At 35.1% G+C, this 17,714-nt stretch overlaps 1 pseudogene; it reads left to right on the top strand.

Annotated features, from left to right (window-relative positions):
- Positions 1–519: 519 nt before the first annotated feature.
- The window catches only part of LOC114094628 (lysosomal-associated transmembrane protein 4A-like), a 48,428-nt pseudogene continuing 31,233 nt past the window's right edge, over positions 520–17,714 (top strand).

The following is a 17,714-nucleotide window of genomic DNA, read 5'->3' as shown; positions in this document are numbered from 1 at the left end:
GTTCAAATCAATGCCAATTAGTTGGTACCAAACTTTATAAATAGGAACATGAACAGGTAATGACATATCACTGATACAGATTCCCTTAAACCTGCATGGTTATTAATTCCATCTCATCAAGATATGAAATCGTTCAAATCACAAACATAGGTACTGTAGTAACCTAGAGGATATTCCAACATTTTGGCTGCCCTGGTAGTTTAAAACAGCTTTCTGAACAATGCATGTGTTAGCAAAGAAATGGAAGGAGTTGTATCAATTATTCATATGTAAGTCATCTAGAAACCTCTACCAAAAAGACTTCTACTCCTGCTGTAAATCTTCCTTACTACATTTAATTGAACAGGCCATAGTCTAATCAAAATTCAAATCCATTTACTTTATTTTGACACTTTGAAATATCTGATTAATAGAGCCAGTAGTCTTCACATCTATTATATCTTTTTTTTACATAATTTATAACAGGAAAAATATCTACAGAGTTTGTACCCCACTGTCTCCCTCATCAACCCCATGATCATGTATAGAGATCTCTACTGTGCTGTGCCTGGCTGGCGGGAAGATGATCAGCAGGCAGAGGGCAACACTAATGTCTTGCTTATTGATCAGGCTGCCTCTGTTTCAAGTCCAGAAGGAAAACAGGTAGATGTTGCAGTCTTCACCAGTGTCGGTATAGTCGTGAACCATCACTTAAAGAACAAACTCAAAAATTAACTTTACAAAAACTACCTCAAAGACTGTATAACATCAGTCAAAAGCAAAGATGAAGAACAGAAACTAAAAAGAGAAAATGTTTTATGATGCTGTTATAGAACAAACCAAGAATGTTCTTACTAATTCCAAAGACTGTCAGTTCTTCCTTGGTGAAAACATGAATCCATGTGGCACAGTGGTTCTGTTACTCTCCCATGAGGATATTATCCCACACATGAATTTATTTAAAGGTGATTTTAAAAGGGGATAAAGTTAACCAATCTGGCCACTTACTTGTAATTTATCATGTATCATCATAAATTGTGGCTGTTTTTTTAATCCACAAAACACCAGAACTTCAACAAACTGGACTGACATCATCTTGAGCACTCATTTACTTATACCTTAATTTATTTGGTGTGGAGGCATTATTTAAAGAACAAATTTAGGCTGCCATAAAACAAAGCACATTTAAAATAAACACACTCCTATCTACAACATAGCAAAAGTGTCCTGCCTATCACTCTCCCCAAGCATCTGAACACTACTGGGAGCCTCCAGCAACAAGGCAGAATTGCAAATAAGGATGAAGTCACCACTGAATCTTCACAGAGGTTATGTTTCTCTTTTCCTGTATGTTAAATTGACTAGTTGGCTCTGTATCTCCATATGAAACAAGCAGATTTATAGTGACAAAGCTGATTAACATTTTAAAATCCTTTATGAGGAATACCTAAATACTAGCTCTTGCATGCACAAATTTTTCCAGGAAAAATAAAATTAAATTGTGACCCACCCCCCACATAGTGCTATCTTCCTCAGCCATGTGCTAATTACAAAGATGAAGTTTTCTTATTTCCCTATACAATCACAAAGGACTCCATTGCATAGGATTCCCTAGGTAAGTCTGCAGATTAATCACTGTGAAAACAGCTGGACCTTTTCCTCTCCTTGGAAAAAGTAGGCCACTGGGAGGACTCTTCTTCACATACCTTTGTAGCTGCCAAATAAGAAGAGACGGCTATGATAGTATGTCCATTATGTCTTAAAGGATAACCTTAGTTATTTGTGCCTGTGTATTATTGTTTATTATGCATGACTTAAAATAAACACTAATATGAAAAAATAAACCTCAATCATAACAATTTCATGAAAAAAGAGAATTAGGGAATGCTCTGCAGATCATGGCACACATTTCCACAGATTCTGGGCACACATGGCGCACAGCTGTGAACTAAATCTGGCCCTTGGGGGCCAGGATGAAGGAAAACACAATTAGAGGTGAAATAAGCAGGTGTTTTCCTTTGTTTGCTTTCATTATTTGAGTGGGAAGAGCAAGATAACTTCTGATATGGCAAAGTACACAGAAGAATTCATACTCTTGATCTAATTGCTTTGTCTGTTAATAGCAAAATGACAGAGTTCTTTCTGGAAATAATTCAGCTATATGCCCATGGACAAGAATGAAAAAAATCTCTTTGTTGGTATGAGTTAAAATTAAAATACGTTTGTGACACTAAATCCTACTCTGCCCTAATCCGTAAATATTAAACGGATATTAATGCAGAATTTAGTCTAGCTCACCTTTTATTACAGATAACTGTAATTTTCTCATTTCCCCTATCAGAAATAAACTCCTTGAGGTCAGGAATGATATTATTCATTTGTGTTTCAAACATAGATCTTGCATAAATATTTATGGAATGATTTGCATCCAGCAGACACACCAAAATATCTGTAGAATGAATCAATTCTGAGTCCCCAAGGAAAATGCTATAAGAACAAGATCTTTTTTAAAATCATGATATTTGAGACAAGTGTAGTCTATTCACACAGGTAACAAATTTCACTTGCTGGTAGTAATTTAGTGCAGTGAAACAAGGTGGACACTTCAAGTAAAATCTTCATGTTTTCAAAATGAAAAGGTAAGAGAATGAAGTCCTTTTTCCTCCCTCTCTCACACCTTACCCCATGTGTGTATTCTTATTGTGCTGCACTTAGATCATTTAAGTAATTTTAAGACAATGGCAATCCTAAAGAAGACATTAAATTTACTGAACAAAATCTGTGGGCTGATTTCAGCCTAAAGGCTAACAGTATTATATTAGTCATAATTGTCACTAAAAAATTTCTAGACTGAGTTATGTAAAAACAACAACAAAAACACTCTTTGTATATAATTTCGGAAGAGGCTATCAGTGTTGAATTAAGCACAAGCAAGCAAAGACATTAAAATACCTCAAGTGACTTTTACATGCTTAAGTATACATTCGTAAGTTTATATGTGTGTGCATGTATATAGAGTGCAGGAAGAAGTCATCATTAAAAGACTAAAAACAGGTCATCTAACTTTTCGTGGTTTTTTTTTTTTTAAATAAGTGCCTTTTATTTTTATTTATTTATTTTTTTTAGAGAGAGAGAAAGAGAAAGAATTATTTATTTATTTTAGTTTTCGTCTGACACAACATCTTTGTTTTCTGTATGTGGTGCTGAGGATCGAACCCGGGCCTCAGGCATGCCAGGCGAGCGCGCTACCGCTTGAGCCACATCCCCAGCCTAACTTTTCAAATATATGAATCACAGCCATGGGTATCCTAGAAGTGCTAATTTACTAAATTTCAAATTAAAGGATGACTTCCATAAAGTTTCATCTTGTGTAAAGTTCAAAATTATTTTACTAAGTACAATATGTTGGAGGCTTGGATAAATTAAGTTGATGCCAATCTCCCTTTTGTTGCACTTAATCTGCTATGTCTGCCCCCATTGGGTAATTGTAGGTCTGTTAATAGAGGTGCAAAGCTCTTAATCTTCCTCAGTATGATAACTGTAGTCCCACTGTCCTGAGGACAATCGGGAAAACAGGCAGAAGGCAGGAGAACATGATGTTCATTCATCGGGTGCTGATAGTGCTTGTGACATAGGGCATTGTTCTGATTTACTTCAACAAATCTTCAGAGCTTTAAGTGATTTCAACAGAGACTTTAATCTCTTGCTGCAATTAGTGCTCTCCACAGACTGACATATTATCCAATCGTTACATCTCTAGCCTCAACAAATCTCACTGCCCTTTTGTTAATTTGATTAAAAAAAAAAGCATCCGTGGCTCCAGAATTGGTGATATATATATAAAGAGAGAGTTGTTATATATATATAAAGAGAGATAAGATAGAGATATAGGAACACTTGCAACTCACAATAACTCACAATAGACAATATACATGATGTAAACCCTTTGTTCTTAGAATCCCTCCTTCTCAGCAGTGCCTGGATCTTCTCAATGTTGGGAGAACTATATATAGGAAAGGGTGAGAAGTCAAAAAGTTATGTTCTTCTATTGATATTGCAGTTTTTCACACTAATTTCAAACACCATGATTATTTCTTGAAAAACTATCCATTAACCTCCACGCAGAACCCTGTGGACATTTTCTGTTTGGTCTCTATCTTCGTAAGGCCATCATCCCTCCTCAAAATGGTTTTTACAAAACTAGTAAATTTAACTCAGAATGCAGAAAAATGAAAGACACACAAAAAACTTTTGCTTCCCTTTTTACCAGTTTCTTCCTGTTTTTTTCACAGCTACCATCAAAGAAAGAAAGGGAGAGAAAACATGTAACATTACACATAATTCACCAGATTTTTTATCAGCATCTATAAAGATAGAAAGGGGCATTATAAAGGGGTATGGTTAAAATATTTGCCAGGATAAAGTCTGCCAACAGCTGACAGATAAATAAGTTGACTGAGTTTCCTATTTTTTCTACACCTTGCCTTTATTTCTGTTGCATATTCTATCTTGAATGTTCATTCTTCCTAACAGCAAATCAGCAAATTCTACTAAGCCTTCAATGCCATTTCAAATGCCATTCATTAGTGAAGCTATATTGCGTAATATCGAGACCAAACATACTATTTTCTCCCCAGTATTCTAAGAATATTTTTTATACTTTATATTTTATAATCTGAAATCCCACTTATCCATCTCTCCTCCCCTACTACTAGGTTCAGAAACATAGTGCTACCTAGAATAGATACATATTTACAGCAAATTTAGTTGTCAATAAGTCTATAAGAAGGAATTGCTCCCACACAAGATCTTATGTTTGTGACATAGGGCATTGTTCTGATTTACTTCATAAGTAAAAAGGCAGAGCAAAACTCAACAAATCTTTTTAATGAAATATTATACAGCTATTAAAATTTTATTTTTCAAATATTAGAGAAATTTTCTGATATAATATTAGATGAAGAAGAAAATTGCATAAAATTTTAATTTCAACTGTTTCAAAATATATATCAAAAAGAATGAAAAAATACAGCAGAGTATTAGCTACAGTATTCAGGATTTTAAAATGATAAAATGTATTTACCCTCTTTCAAATTGAAATGAGTAAACATAAACAAACTTACATCCATTTCAGTTTCAGATGAAGAAGGTGAATATAAACCTGTTGGAAATTTCAAGGAATTTTTGTAAAGAATCACAGAAGAGATCAGAATAAAGAAATTTCCTAACTTGAAAGTGGGTATTACTGATACCACAAGTAGAACCCCTACTAGCAAATCCCTAACCCTAGGAGGCAGAGACTGTAGGTGAGAGTGGACTGTGACATTAAATGTCGACACCATTTCTGCCAGCAGCTCCCAAGGGAAGGAATTGCTCCCACACAAGGCCCAACAGTCTTGGGCCTTGATACTCATTCCTCACCTCCCCTTAAAAGAACCCTAAGTGAGACAAGAGAAGTTCCTTGAGTGAATAACTGAAGAACACGGTCTCAGGTTTCTGTAAGTCTACTTAGCTAACCACTTCCCTCATAGTTAGAGTGTCCAACTATTTGAGTTACATTAAAAAAAAATATTCTGAAAATGTGTTTATCAAATGTTTATCAAAATATAGGTGAGATTACTACCAAAAGACTGCTTCCTACTCTTTCTCTATATCTTCAAAAGTAGTCAGACCTAATATGGCTAAATAAAATGACAGTAATTTTATTTTTCTTTCTTCCTTATGAGAAATTACATAAATTCCAATACTGGACCAAAATATATGCTCTATACACTTGAAATACAACCATCTATGACTAAATGAACAATAAGCAATTTTTAAAAAGGCAGCCTATATATAGGCAAGATATTTATACACACACACACACACACACACACACACACACATATATATATATATATATATATATATATATATATATATGAGAGAATTTCATAGTTTGAATGAAAATGATCAATACGCAGGAATAACAGCAAACACACTTTTGTGAAGCATATTTGAAGCAAAGAAAAGACATTATTAAATCTTATCATTCTCATGCTAATTTGAAAACACTGCAACTAGAAAGAAGAAAATAATGGAAATAAGTACTAAAACATACTGTAAATTTATAATAATTAAAAATCATGATATCTGAACCAAAATAAACAAACACCTGAAATGAACACAATAAAAAAAGAAATAACTATATTATATTAAGAAATGATTGATTTTACTACATTGATATTAAAAATTTGTGCACCAGTTCTTTAAAACCCCACTGTAAACAAAGTTAAAAGTAATTAAATATAAACAGAAATTTAAAAACTCAAAATAAAAGCCACTTAAATTTCAGCATAAAAACAAGAAAATATTCTTATGACATAAAGGGCTCCAAAAAATAGAAAGCAAATATACCAATATTAAAAGTATATTATTCAACTCAAATGATATATAGTGAGCACTGCATTCTTTTGTTAGGGTCACATGACAAAGTATACAAACCAAGAGGTTTCAATAACAGAAATTCATCTTCTCACAATTATGGATGCATCCCATGAGAAACATGACATTTAAACAAAAATGGGGAAAAGAAATAAATGGGAAATCATACACCCTCAAGAATTAGAAATGCTCAATGAGCATATAAAACATGCTCATTTGCAACAAGACATCATTCATCTTCTGGTGTACTGATAAAAACATTTTTTAAATAACACCAAATGCTGACCAGCATGTAGGTTAAAGTGTTAATGAAAATATAAATTGGTGTAACCACAAAAAAAAATTAAAGAAGAAATTTTATAGATAAAATGATCCCATGGTTATATCATAATCAAAGATGAACTTCAGATGGATCAAAGATCTAAATGTGAAAGACAAAAATAAAAATGTAAAACATGAATATTATACTAGAAGGAAGTGATAATAAATATCTATGTTACTTAATGATAGAGAAAGGTCTCTAAAATGAGATTCTATAAACAAAAATCCAAACAGTTATAAAGATAGATCTGACTATATTTAACAAATAACTTCACAGGCAACATTGGCTGGGATAAGATAAATGCAACATTGGAAACCAATAATGGATTAACATAGAGGATATATGGGGAATATTTGTACCCAAGCAGAAAAAAAGAAAAAAATATATATTTCTGAAAAGTAATAAACAATTCCCTGAGAAGAAAACCTGAATGGCTAACAAATAAATGAAAAGATGGACAAACTCATCAATAACCAGAAAATATAAACTCAAACAATGGGATGCCAATTTATGCAATTAGGGTTGGCAAAAGGTTTGAAGGCGGCAAATACCAAGGGTTGACAAAGCTACTAGAAGAAGTAAAGTCCTCATGTCAGAGAAGTGTCACTCAAAACAATCTGTCAGTATTTACCTATATTAACTATTTGCCCTATGACTCAACAATTCCGGGTCTACCTGTATATTGCAGATGAATACTTTCTCAAGAGTTCCATCAGGGGACAAATAAATGGTTGTTCACTGAATGCACTTTAAACAGCAGATAAACTCAGGAGCCTGAGTGTCCACTAACAAGAAAATGGAGAAGTAAAATGTGCTAGATATATAAAACAAAATACTATACAATAGTTAAGACTACACATCCTACAGTTAATAACAGCAAAATAGACGTACATTCAGCAACATGAAGAGATCCCCAAGGCAATACGGTAAATGGAAAAAGAAACATCTATTGCATACTACTATCTATGTAAATTAAAAACACATTCACCCACAAAATCTCTAGAAATACACAAGGATATGCATGCATTTGATTGAGAACATATATCAAACATATTGAGAGAAGGAAGTGGAGGGGGCAATAAGGAATGGACAAAGAAAAAAGAAAGCACAAAATAAAACAGAGGTAACACATGGATTAACAATAATAATAATATGGTATGAACTAAGAAGTATAAATTCAGCTCTTTGTACCTGATGATCAAAAAAAGAGGGACTATGAAAAAACTACCTCTATAAAAATTTCTGAAATCAATGGGCTCCCAATTGGAATTCCATTTTTTTAAGCTGAATCAGATTTTAAATTTAATCTGGAAGCATAAATAGGTAGAAGCATAAAAATCTACAAAAAGTGGGAGAAGACTTGTACTGCAAGACATTTAAAAGAAAAACATAATCCTACAATAATTGAGATAATATGGGTAGCAGAATAGAAACATAGTCAGAAAAACAAAGTTCAGAAGTGAACCAAAGACTATCTCAGGCTTCTAGGTGTAGAGAAGCAGCCCTCCTTCTGCGTAGCTTTCCTCAGGGTTCTCTTGGCACCACCATCTCCCGCCTCATCCACTGACTTGCACCACAAGCAAAGAAGTCTGGAGACATTAAGTCAAAAGAGTGAGCTGCAAATCAACTTGAATAATTCATTTTTATGATCATTTTTCACAGTAATACTCTAGAAGAAATCTCATATTTCATCTAATCCAGTGATTTTTTAAAAGGTTGTCATCAAAGCGTTTCCATTTGGCTTGCTTACATATTTATTCCTTTATATAATCTAAAGAAAAGTGACAGTCAAAAAACAGGCTGTTGGTTTTGGTTTGTCCAGCATGGAACCTTCTGTTCCATCCCCACTCATTTTCCATTATTCTGGGTACCCTCTATTTGCAGATAGTTTTCATCTACTTGCATTGGTAGATCTCTCTCCATCTTGACTCATCTTTAACATTTGCACTTATCAGTAAAGGATTCTAGGAAAAAATAACTTCCAAGGTGAGACCCAAATACAAATGGATTTAAGCCACGTGAAGGAGACAACATGAGGAAAAGCAAGAGCTACAGATCATGTGAGAGCAATTCAAAAACCCAAAAGGACTCAGAGGCTGACCTTGTGAGGGTTAAGGTGAGGGGTGAGTGAAGCATGCTACTGTGTTTTGAGCTGAGCAGAGAGGATGGCAATCTGATTACATAAGTTAGTGAAAGGTACAATCAGGGAAAACCCTGCAGTTGAAAGTACAGTGAAGGAAATGTTATGGCCTTTAGAATAAGGAACCTTAATGCTAGTAGGATTAGAGCTAGATGTTTAAATCAGATCCCATAGAAGCAAAAATTGGAGCAATGAGAATGGATGATGTTACCACAGCCCAAACACAGAGAAAGAAGAGGAGAGTTGTAGGGACAGAATACTGAGAAAAGAAATTTGAACCACTTTAGAGACGAAGTGAGGGGGAAAAAAGACAAAAAAAATAGTAAAAAAAAAAGTATGACATAATAGGAATGTCTAAAAATTGCAATATGAAAAAATCCAACTATAAAACAACAAAGGAAAATGTAGTAAAAACTAAAACTGAAAAAACACTTGAGAAAGAAATAATTTTAAATAATTTAAATTGTTTAATATATCAACATGTTTATCTCATTTAAAAATGGTCTACATGTAACAGAATAAACTAAAACACACATTCACAAATACATTCTTAACAATTTTGAGGGGATAGCTAACATTTTTATAACATACTAATTCAATTTATTGCCACTTATATGACAATGAATTTATTTTTATGCATGGCTAGGTATATATTAATGACAAACACTCATTTAAGATTTTTTTATATAAATTAAATTATTTTAATTTTTTTGAGAATTTCCTCTTACAATAAAATATAGTAATATAAAATGTCATTTAACACTATTGTCTATGAATCAAAGTAAAATAAATGAGAAAGAAAATAATCAGTGTCCTCTGTGGATATTGCTGATGATCATATATATACCCACAAACTTTTGAATAGCATTTCTATATTTGGAAAATTCTTACCTCAAGGTTCCATTTTCGCAACATATAAATCAGGATACATAATCTATAGTATTCAGGCAGGTCACTTGGATTTTCCCTGTACAATTAGACACCAACTATATGAGAAAATATGACCTGTGCAGAAGCAAGTTCCTCTCCATCCCCATTCCACATGTGGGTAGTAGCAGAGGTATCTGGGCTTCCAATGCAGCAGTGGATGTGGGGGAATGGTTTCTCTGGTTTGATAGTTAAAGTTCTTAGTGCAAATGAGTTGGTAGGCAGCATGGATGGCATCAATTTTCTCTGAAGCACTACTTTACTCCACAGGTTAGATCAGGGACATGGTTTAAATATTTTTTTTTTCTAGTTCTGCAGGCATCCCACTATTTCTGTGAACTATCTAACATCATTTTTCAGAACTACATTAATCAATCAGAATTCATTTCTGGTTTGTGCTGATGGATCTGCCAAAAGATAGAATCTGGTACTTGAAGGTACACACTGAGATACTGCTAATTACCCCTGTGGTCACTTGAGTATGAAGTGCTCCTTGGAGGTAATGCTTTGGGAAATCTAGGACCACTGCCACATAACCACTTAAAGAATATGAGGAAGTCAAGTGCCATAAGTAACTGTTTGCTACTTAACTTTACCCAACTGCTTAAATGAAGGCAGATCCAAAGATTAAAGCCTTACCTCAGAGCAAAGCCTGAAAAATCACAGAATTTCTATAACAGTGAATAAAAGATTATTCAGATGTTGCAACAGGACCAAAGTAGCTAAAAATAAAATTTTATCTTGCAGATTTCTTGTTATCATCCTCCAGAAGTATTGACTTTACAGCCTCATCAGGTCTCTTATGTGAAAGATAGGGCAATAAGTGCAAAAGATTATGCCTCTAAACACTGGAATGGAGATATGTAGGAGGTTTAAAATGACCCAAATTGCTCTAATACCTAAATCCACTGAGGATTCCTTGCCAAAAGCAGCCCATTTCCTTTGGATTTATGAAACTGTTTTTAATTTGCTTGAAGAACAAGATCTTTTAGGACCTTTTCTATAGCAGCTATTTTGTAAGGAAAAGACAATTCTCCTCAGACCCCTTCAGAATGTCACTTGACCTATAACCAGAATCAAATCACAGCATTCCAGAGAGAGCCAGTTTCAAAATTCAACCCATCAGGGAAAAACTCAATCATGGAGAGACCTGCAAGACTTTGCTTAACATCAAAAAATTAGAGAATAGGCCAGACACGGTGGCACACGCCTGTAATCCCAGAAGTTCAGGAGGCTGAAGTAGGAGGAACACAAGTTCAAAGCCAGCCTCAAAAAAAGCAAAGCACTAAACAACTCAGTGAGACCCTGTCCCTAAATAAAATGCAAAATATGCCTGGGGATGTGGCTCAGTGGTTGAGTGCCCCTGAATTCAATCCCTGGTACCCCTCCCACACAAAAATATCAGAGAATATATCTGGGAATGAATAATGAATTCTTAGGGTTCTGTGCTAAGAAAAGGCTTCACAATTTTAAACTAAGGAGAACATGTTACTGAGTTTTCTTGCAAACATTCGAGATTTGGTGTATTGCCTTGAGCAGCTGAGAGTGATTCTAAATTTTTGTTAACTTGGTTAACTGAATCCTGTTCTCAATGTGACTATATTAATTAAGTTGAAATGCCTAAAATCCTTGGTATAATAATAGAAGAATTTTTAAAAACTTGGGAAGATAACAGTGCTGGTGTTCATTTATCATGAATCCCCTTTTCACCCATTCTCCTGTGTCTCCCGATGAAACCTACAAGACACTCAATAATCAAATAATTTAGACATATATTGGTTGAGGGGAGTGCCAATACCTTTGAAAAGTGTCATAGTGACTGTCTTCTATACAGCAAGAATGTGGATGATGATGATGCAAATGAGAAAGAATGAGACCAACTGGAATGATCAGGTCTCAGGATGGTATAAGATTGGGAAATACACTCAACTGACCCAAGAAAGCCTAACTATTGTAGAGTGGTATCCTGGGTTTTCTGAGAAGTAATGTATTTAATACCTTTGATATTAAATAACTGATGAAATAAATATCTGAAATGACTGAGCAGCCTTCTAATACTCTACATGATTTGTGAAACTCAAAAAACACTTGGTTTGGTGAAAAGGACAACCTAATGGAGTGATTCTATAAACTGAAGCAGTCGGCCAGCTACTCAACCCAACTCTTCGTGCCTGACATGCAGCTACTGATGTGTAAATTCTTTTTCTGCCATCCACGAGACAAAACAGGACTCACCCTAACTTGCTCTTTTCACAGTGACAGCAGTAACTTTCCCTCTTTGCCTCAGGGTAGGCCAATTCTCAGGCTAAGGCAACTTGGTCTACTTAGACCTTGGTTGTTTCCCAGGCCACAGAATATTATAATGGTGTAAATTTGAAATAAATGTCATAAAAGTACAGGGGCCTGAAACCTTGGCAAAGAGTAAGGCTCTGGTAATCTGAGGCACATTAGGACACTCCCTGCAAAGCCAAAGGAAAACTGCCGTGCCTTTGGTGCCTACTGCAGAGAAACAACCATAATGCTTGGGAGCATTTCTGGGGTTCTAGAGGCAACATACACTGTATGCTGCACTCACCCCACACCTGCAACCCCATGGAAAGTGGCCAGTACCAGCTCACTGAGGACAGACAGATTCCCGCAGCATTACTATCCAACTTGAGCGGCTCTGCTGAGAACAATGGGGATGTCACTTTTTACCAGTGAGAAGTTCAAAAGTCCACATGGATGATCAAGATCTTTGAAATATGATGCCTAGAGAATTAGACATGAAGACTATGGAGAGAATAGCATGTGGACAGAGCTCTCAGAATAAGTCAAGAATGTGAAAATATTTATGTCTCATGCATTACCAGAATGCCACCTCTGTAAAAGGGATTCCCATAATAATGCAGAATAGATAATGCAACCTGGAAATGTCAGCCTACTTCCCTGCTTGGATAAACCAGAGCTTAATAAATTTATGAACTAAATGGTAATGATGACAGACATTTGTAATATTTCAGGAATAGAACAATCCCATTGTTGAGAAACAATCCCACTGCTGAGAAACAAAATTGCAAGCAACAGAGACTGTCATGAATTTCCAAGAAGGTCTCATATTCCAAGCAGTCAGTCACCTGGTGGTAAATTACACTGAATTCTCCCATAATGAAGACCAGTAATTTGTCCTTACCAAAGAGACACTATGTCTGGATTTAGATTTTTTTTTTAAGTGAAAAAGAAATAACAGTTGCTATTGTCCATGTGACTCATTGGTCTTGACAGGTACCTCATCACTCAAATGCATTTGTTTATAAACAATGGTCAATTTCTTTTTTTTATTACTTTAACCCCACCTCTCTTTTGTATCATTTCATTCTAATAACCATTTCTCATTCTAATACATTTTGGGAGGGTACTGAGGATTAAACCCAGGGGCATTTTACCATTGAGCTACATCTCCAGTCCTTCCTTTTTATTTTTTATTTTGAGACAGGTCTTGCTAAGTTGCTAAGGATAGCCTTGAACTTGCCATCTTCATGCCTCAGCCTCTCAAGTTGCTGGTATTATAGATGTGTGCACCACACCCACCCTCTAATACCTTTTGATGATGTAGTCTTAATAAATTTAATATATGCTCTGACCCAGCCATTCTTATATGGTATCATATTTCTGTAGCCAAAATAAATAGTTTCAGGAACTAAATGGTGGAGGTCATATCTCATTTCTATAACTAGCAAAATAGTTGTCATCTCATGTCAACTACCCTTAGCCCTTTTGATTTAGTTCTCACTTAAGAGAATGCTTTCATTAGGAGACACAAGAAGAAGTCTATTAAATTGGAAATGAAGAAAGCTTACTGCCTGGCCACTTATGAATCCTAAAACTTCTAATAACATTGGATTATTTTTTTTTTTAAAAAAAAAGGACGCTGGAGTGGTTGTTATGGGTTTGATTAGAGTGATCTTAATTGTCACAAAGAAAAAAAAGGTGCTTCTATAAAATTGGGACAGGGAAGAAAATGAACAAAATCCTTGGAATGTTTCCTGATACCAACCTTAGAAGACTAGAAAGATGTCATTCAGTTAAGACCACAAAAGCTCATAAACAGAGATCTTCATTCCCCACTATGCAAAGTATCAAGACCAGGAGATATGCTGCTGAAAAGAAAGCTAGGAAATGCATGATGAAGAAGAAAATTTAAAAATAGCAACATGGACTTATAACTGAAGAAGCTGGAGCTATAGCATCTATCCATAGTTTCTTCCTTGCTTTTTTTATGAGAAATTTATAAATTTTACCATTTTTCCCATTCCAGTTCCATTGCTAGTTTTAGCTGGGGCATCAGGGATAATGGTTAATTTTACATTTTAGTCCATAAACCACAGAATGGCAAAACAGAATTACAATACAACCAAGAAAGAAAAGACTACAGCTCAGGACTAATGAGTGGATTAATTACTTTAGGAGACTTTGGGTTGCCCCCTTTGAGGGTATTAGGAGCATTATTTAATAACTAGAAATTTTGTAGCCTTTTTAAGTTTGAGTCTGGAATATGGGAGTGTAATGACATTGGGTAACCAAAGAACAGCAGGGTCATACCATACATGGCCAATAGGAATACAGTCATGTGAGAAAACCAGCTTTTCATGAAGCTTCTATTTTTTGGTTGGCATAAGTGACAGGAGTGGCCATTTCTTGTTGATAAGCATGTTTCCTAATCATAAATGGCACTGGTAGGGAACAGTGACTGTGGCAACAATTTCATCTAGAGTTACAAGAGGATAATAACAGTGACAGGTTTTCATCAGGAAAATCATGCAATATGATTTTGGATAATTCTATTAGATATCTAATACCCTTTATAATTAACTCCTTTATTTCTTAATTTCATCCAGTCAGTTTCTGTGGGTTTCAAAGAAAGACACTGATTCAGTCAGGGTTCTAGAAAGCAACAGAATAGTTAGAGATCTTTGAGAAGATTTTTATAAAGAGTTAAAATGAAACAAGGAATGCAGAAGTCTTCTGGGACTAGGCACAACAATAACAAAAACTTCCCAACCCTGAAGAAGCAAGGGGCAGAGTAGATACTGAAAGCCAAACAAAGGAGCTACAGAAGGGAAAAACCTGTCAGAGTCGTGGCCTTCAACAGAGTCACAGCCATCCCACAGCAAGCTGAGAGTAAAGGAGGGAAGCGAGTACACTTCCCACCTTTTTCCACCCTCTAAAATTCCACCACTGTATCCCATTTCCCAAACCTAAATTAAAGCCAAAGGGTGAGAAAGTCATGGATGCAATCCTTACACAACACATAGGAACCAATATAAGCTAAAAAGGAATGGAAAGTAAATTTGGAAAGAAAAACAGAAAATATCTTACCAACAGAAACATCTTCTCACAATCCATTTTGGCTCATTTCTAGGTTTATGAAGCAATGGTTATTTAGATTTCATTAAGATTTACCACATTTTTTGAAAAAAATGCCATAAAGTTGCTATATTTCTTAATTAAGCAGCAGAAAACTATTCTGAATAGTATACAAGAATATTTAGGCCTGTGGAGTGCAGGGTATCCAGTACCTTTTCACTCTATCTCTATTGAATACCCTCCTAGTCCACTAAACAATCCCTATATCCTTGTGGTTAAGAATGCAAGAATTCCAGAATCAGTTTTATTAAAATCTGTAGGTACTCAAGTAAAAGAAAAAAAATAACCTTTTAGTCATTCTTCATTCCTCTTTATCTCTGACATCTAATCTTATCATCAAGTCTAGGTGGCTGCACCTTTAAAATATACCCCATATACATACACTTTTCTCCATGTTCACCACTACCACTATGATCCAAACTAACATTGTTGCTCACATAATCTTTGGTTTTTTTTTTTGTTTTTTTTTGTACCAGGGATTGAACCCAGAGACACTTAACCAATAAGCCACATCCCCAGCCCCCTTTTTTTAAATTAAATTATTTATTTATTCTAATTTGTTATACATGATGGCAGAATGCAATTCATTTCATAGTACACATATAGAGCACAATTTTTCAAGTCACTGATTGTACACAAAGTATTTTCATATCATTTGTGTCTTCATACATGTACTTAGGTTAATGATGTCTAACTCATTCCACCATTATTCCTACCCCTTTGCCCTATCTGAAGTTCCTCCATTTCTCCTATCCGGCCCCCGCCCATCGCCATTATGAGTCAGCTTCCTCATATCAAAGAAAACATTCGGCCTTTAGTTTCTTGGTATTGGTTTGCTTCACTTAGCATTATATTCTCCAGCTCCCTCCATTTACCTGCAAAGGCCATGATTTTATTCTCTTTTATTAAAGATTAATATTCAATTGTGTATATATGCCACATTTTTTAAATCCATTCGTCTACAGAAGGGCATCTAAGTTGGTTCCACAGTTTAGCTATTGTGAATTGTGTTGCTATAAACATTGATGTGGCTGTGTCCCTGTAGTGTGGTGTTTTTAAGTACTTTGGGTATAGACCGAGGAGAGGGATAGCTGGGTCAAATGGTGGCTCCATTCCCAGTTTTCCAAGGAATCTCCAAACTGCTTTCCTATTGGCTACAATAATTTGAAGTCCCACCAGCAATGTATGAGTGTACCTTTCCCCCCACACGCTCGCCAACACTTATTGTTGTATTCTTGATAGCTGCCATTCTGATTGGAGTGAGACAAAATCTTAGTTTTGATTTGCATTTCTCCAATTGCTAGAGATGTTAAAAAATTTTTCAGTTTAGTGATTGATTGTATATCCTCTTCTGAGAAGTGTCTGTTCAGTTCCTTGGCCCATTTATTGATTGGGTTATTTGCGTTTTTTTGGTGTTAAGGTTTTTGAGTGCTTTATCTATCCTAGAGATTAGTGCTCTAGCTGACGTGCTTATGGTAAAGATTTTCTCCCATTCTGTAGGCTCTTTACTCACCACATTGATTGTTTCTTTTGCTGAGAAGAAGCTTTTTAGTTTTAATCCATCTCATTTATTGATTCTTGATTTCAATTCTTGTGCTATAGGAATCTTAATGAAGAAGTTGGGGCCTAATCTGACACAATGGAGATTTGGGCCTACTTTTTCTTCCATTAGGTGCAAGGTCTCTGACTTAATTCCTAGGTCCTTGATCCACTTTGATTTTTGTGCTTGGTAAGAGATTGAGGTTTAATTTAATTTTGTTAATGTGGATTTCTAGTTTTCCCATCACCATTTGTTGAAGACGCTATCTTTTCTCCAATGTATGTTTTTGGTACCTTTGTCTATTTTTTTTACATGGGGTAGACTCTGTGTCCTCTATTCTTTACCATTGGTCTACAGGTGCCAATACCATGCTGTTTTGTTACTATTGCTCTGTACTATAGTTTAAAGTCTGGAATAGTAATGCACCAGCTTCACTCTTCTTGCTAAGGATTGTTTTGGCTATTCTGGGTCTCTTATTTTTCCAGATGAATTTCATCATTGCTTTTTCTATTTCTATAAGGAATGTCATTAGGATTTTGATTGGGATTGCATTGAATCTGCATAGCATCTGGCAAATTGAATACATATCAAAAATATATCAAACATATCAAAAACATAGTGCACCATGATCAAGTAGGGCCCATCCCAGGGATGCAAGATTCTCCTAGAACTAATAAATGAATTCAGCAAAGTAGCTGGATATAAAATCAACACCCATAAATCAAAGGTATTTCTGTACATCAGAGACAAATCCTCTGAAAGAGAAACTAGGAAAACTACCCCATTTACAACAGCCTCAAAAAAAAAAAATGAAGTACTTGGAAATAAACTTAACGAAAGAGGTGAAAGACCTCTACAATGAAAACTACAACACACTAAAGAAAGAAATTAAAGAAGATCTTAGAAGATGGAAATATATACCTTGTTCTTGAATAGGTAGAATTAATATTGTCAAAATGACCACACTTCCCAGCCCT

This window comes from Marmota flaviventris, chromosome 14, assembly GCF_047511675.1.
Source record: "Marmota flaviventris isolate mMarFla1 chromosome 14, mMarFla1.hap1, whole genome shotgun sequence".
Classification (NCBI taxonomy): Eukaryota; Metazoa; Chordata; class Mammalia; order Rodentia; family Sciuridae; genus Marmota; species Marmota flaviventris.
This window is presented reverse-complemented; position numbering and strand designations above follow the sequence as displayed.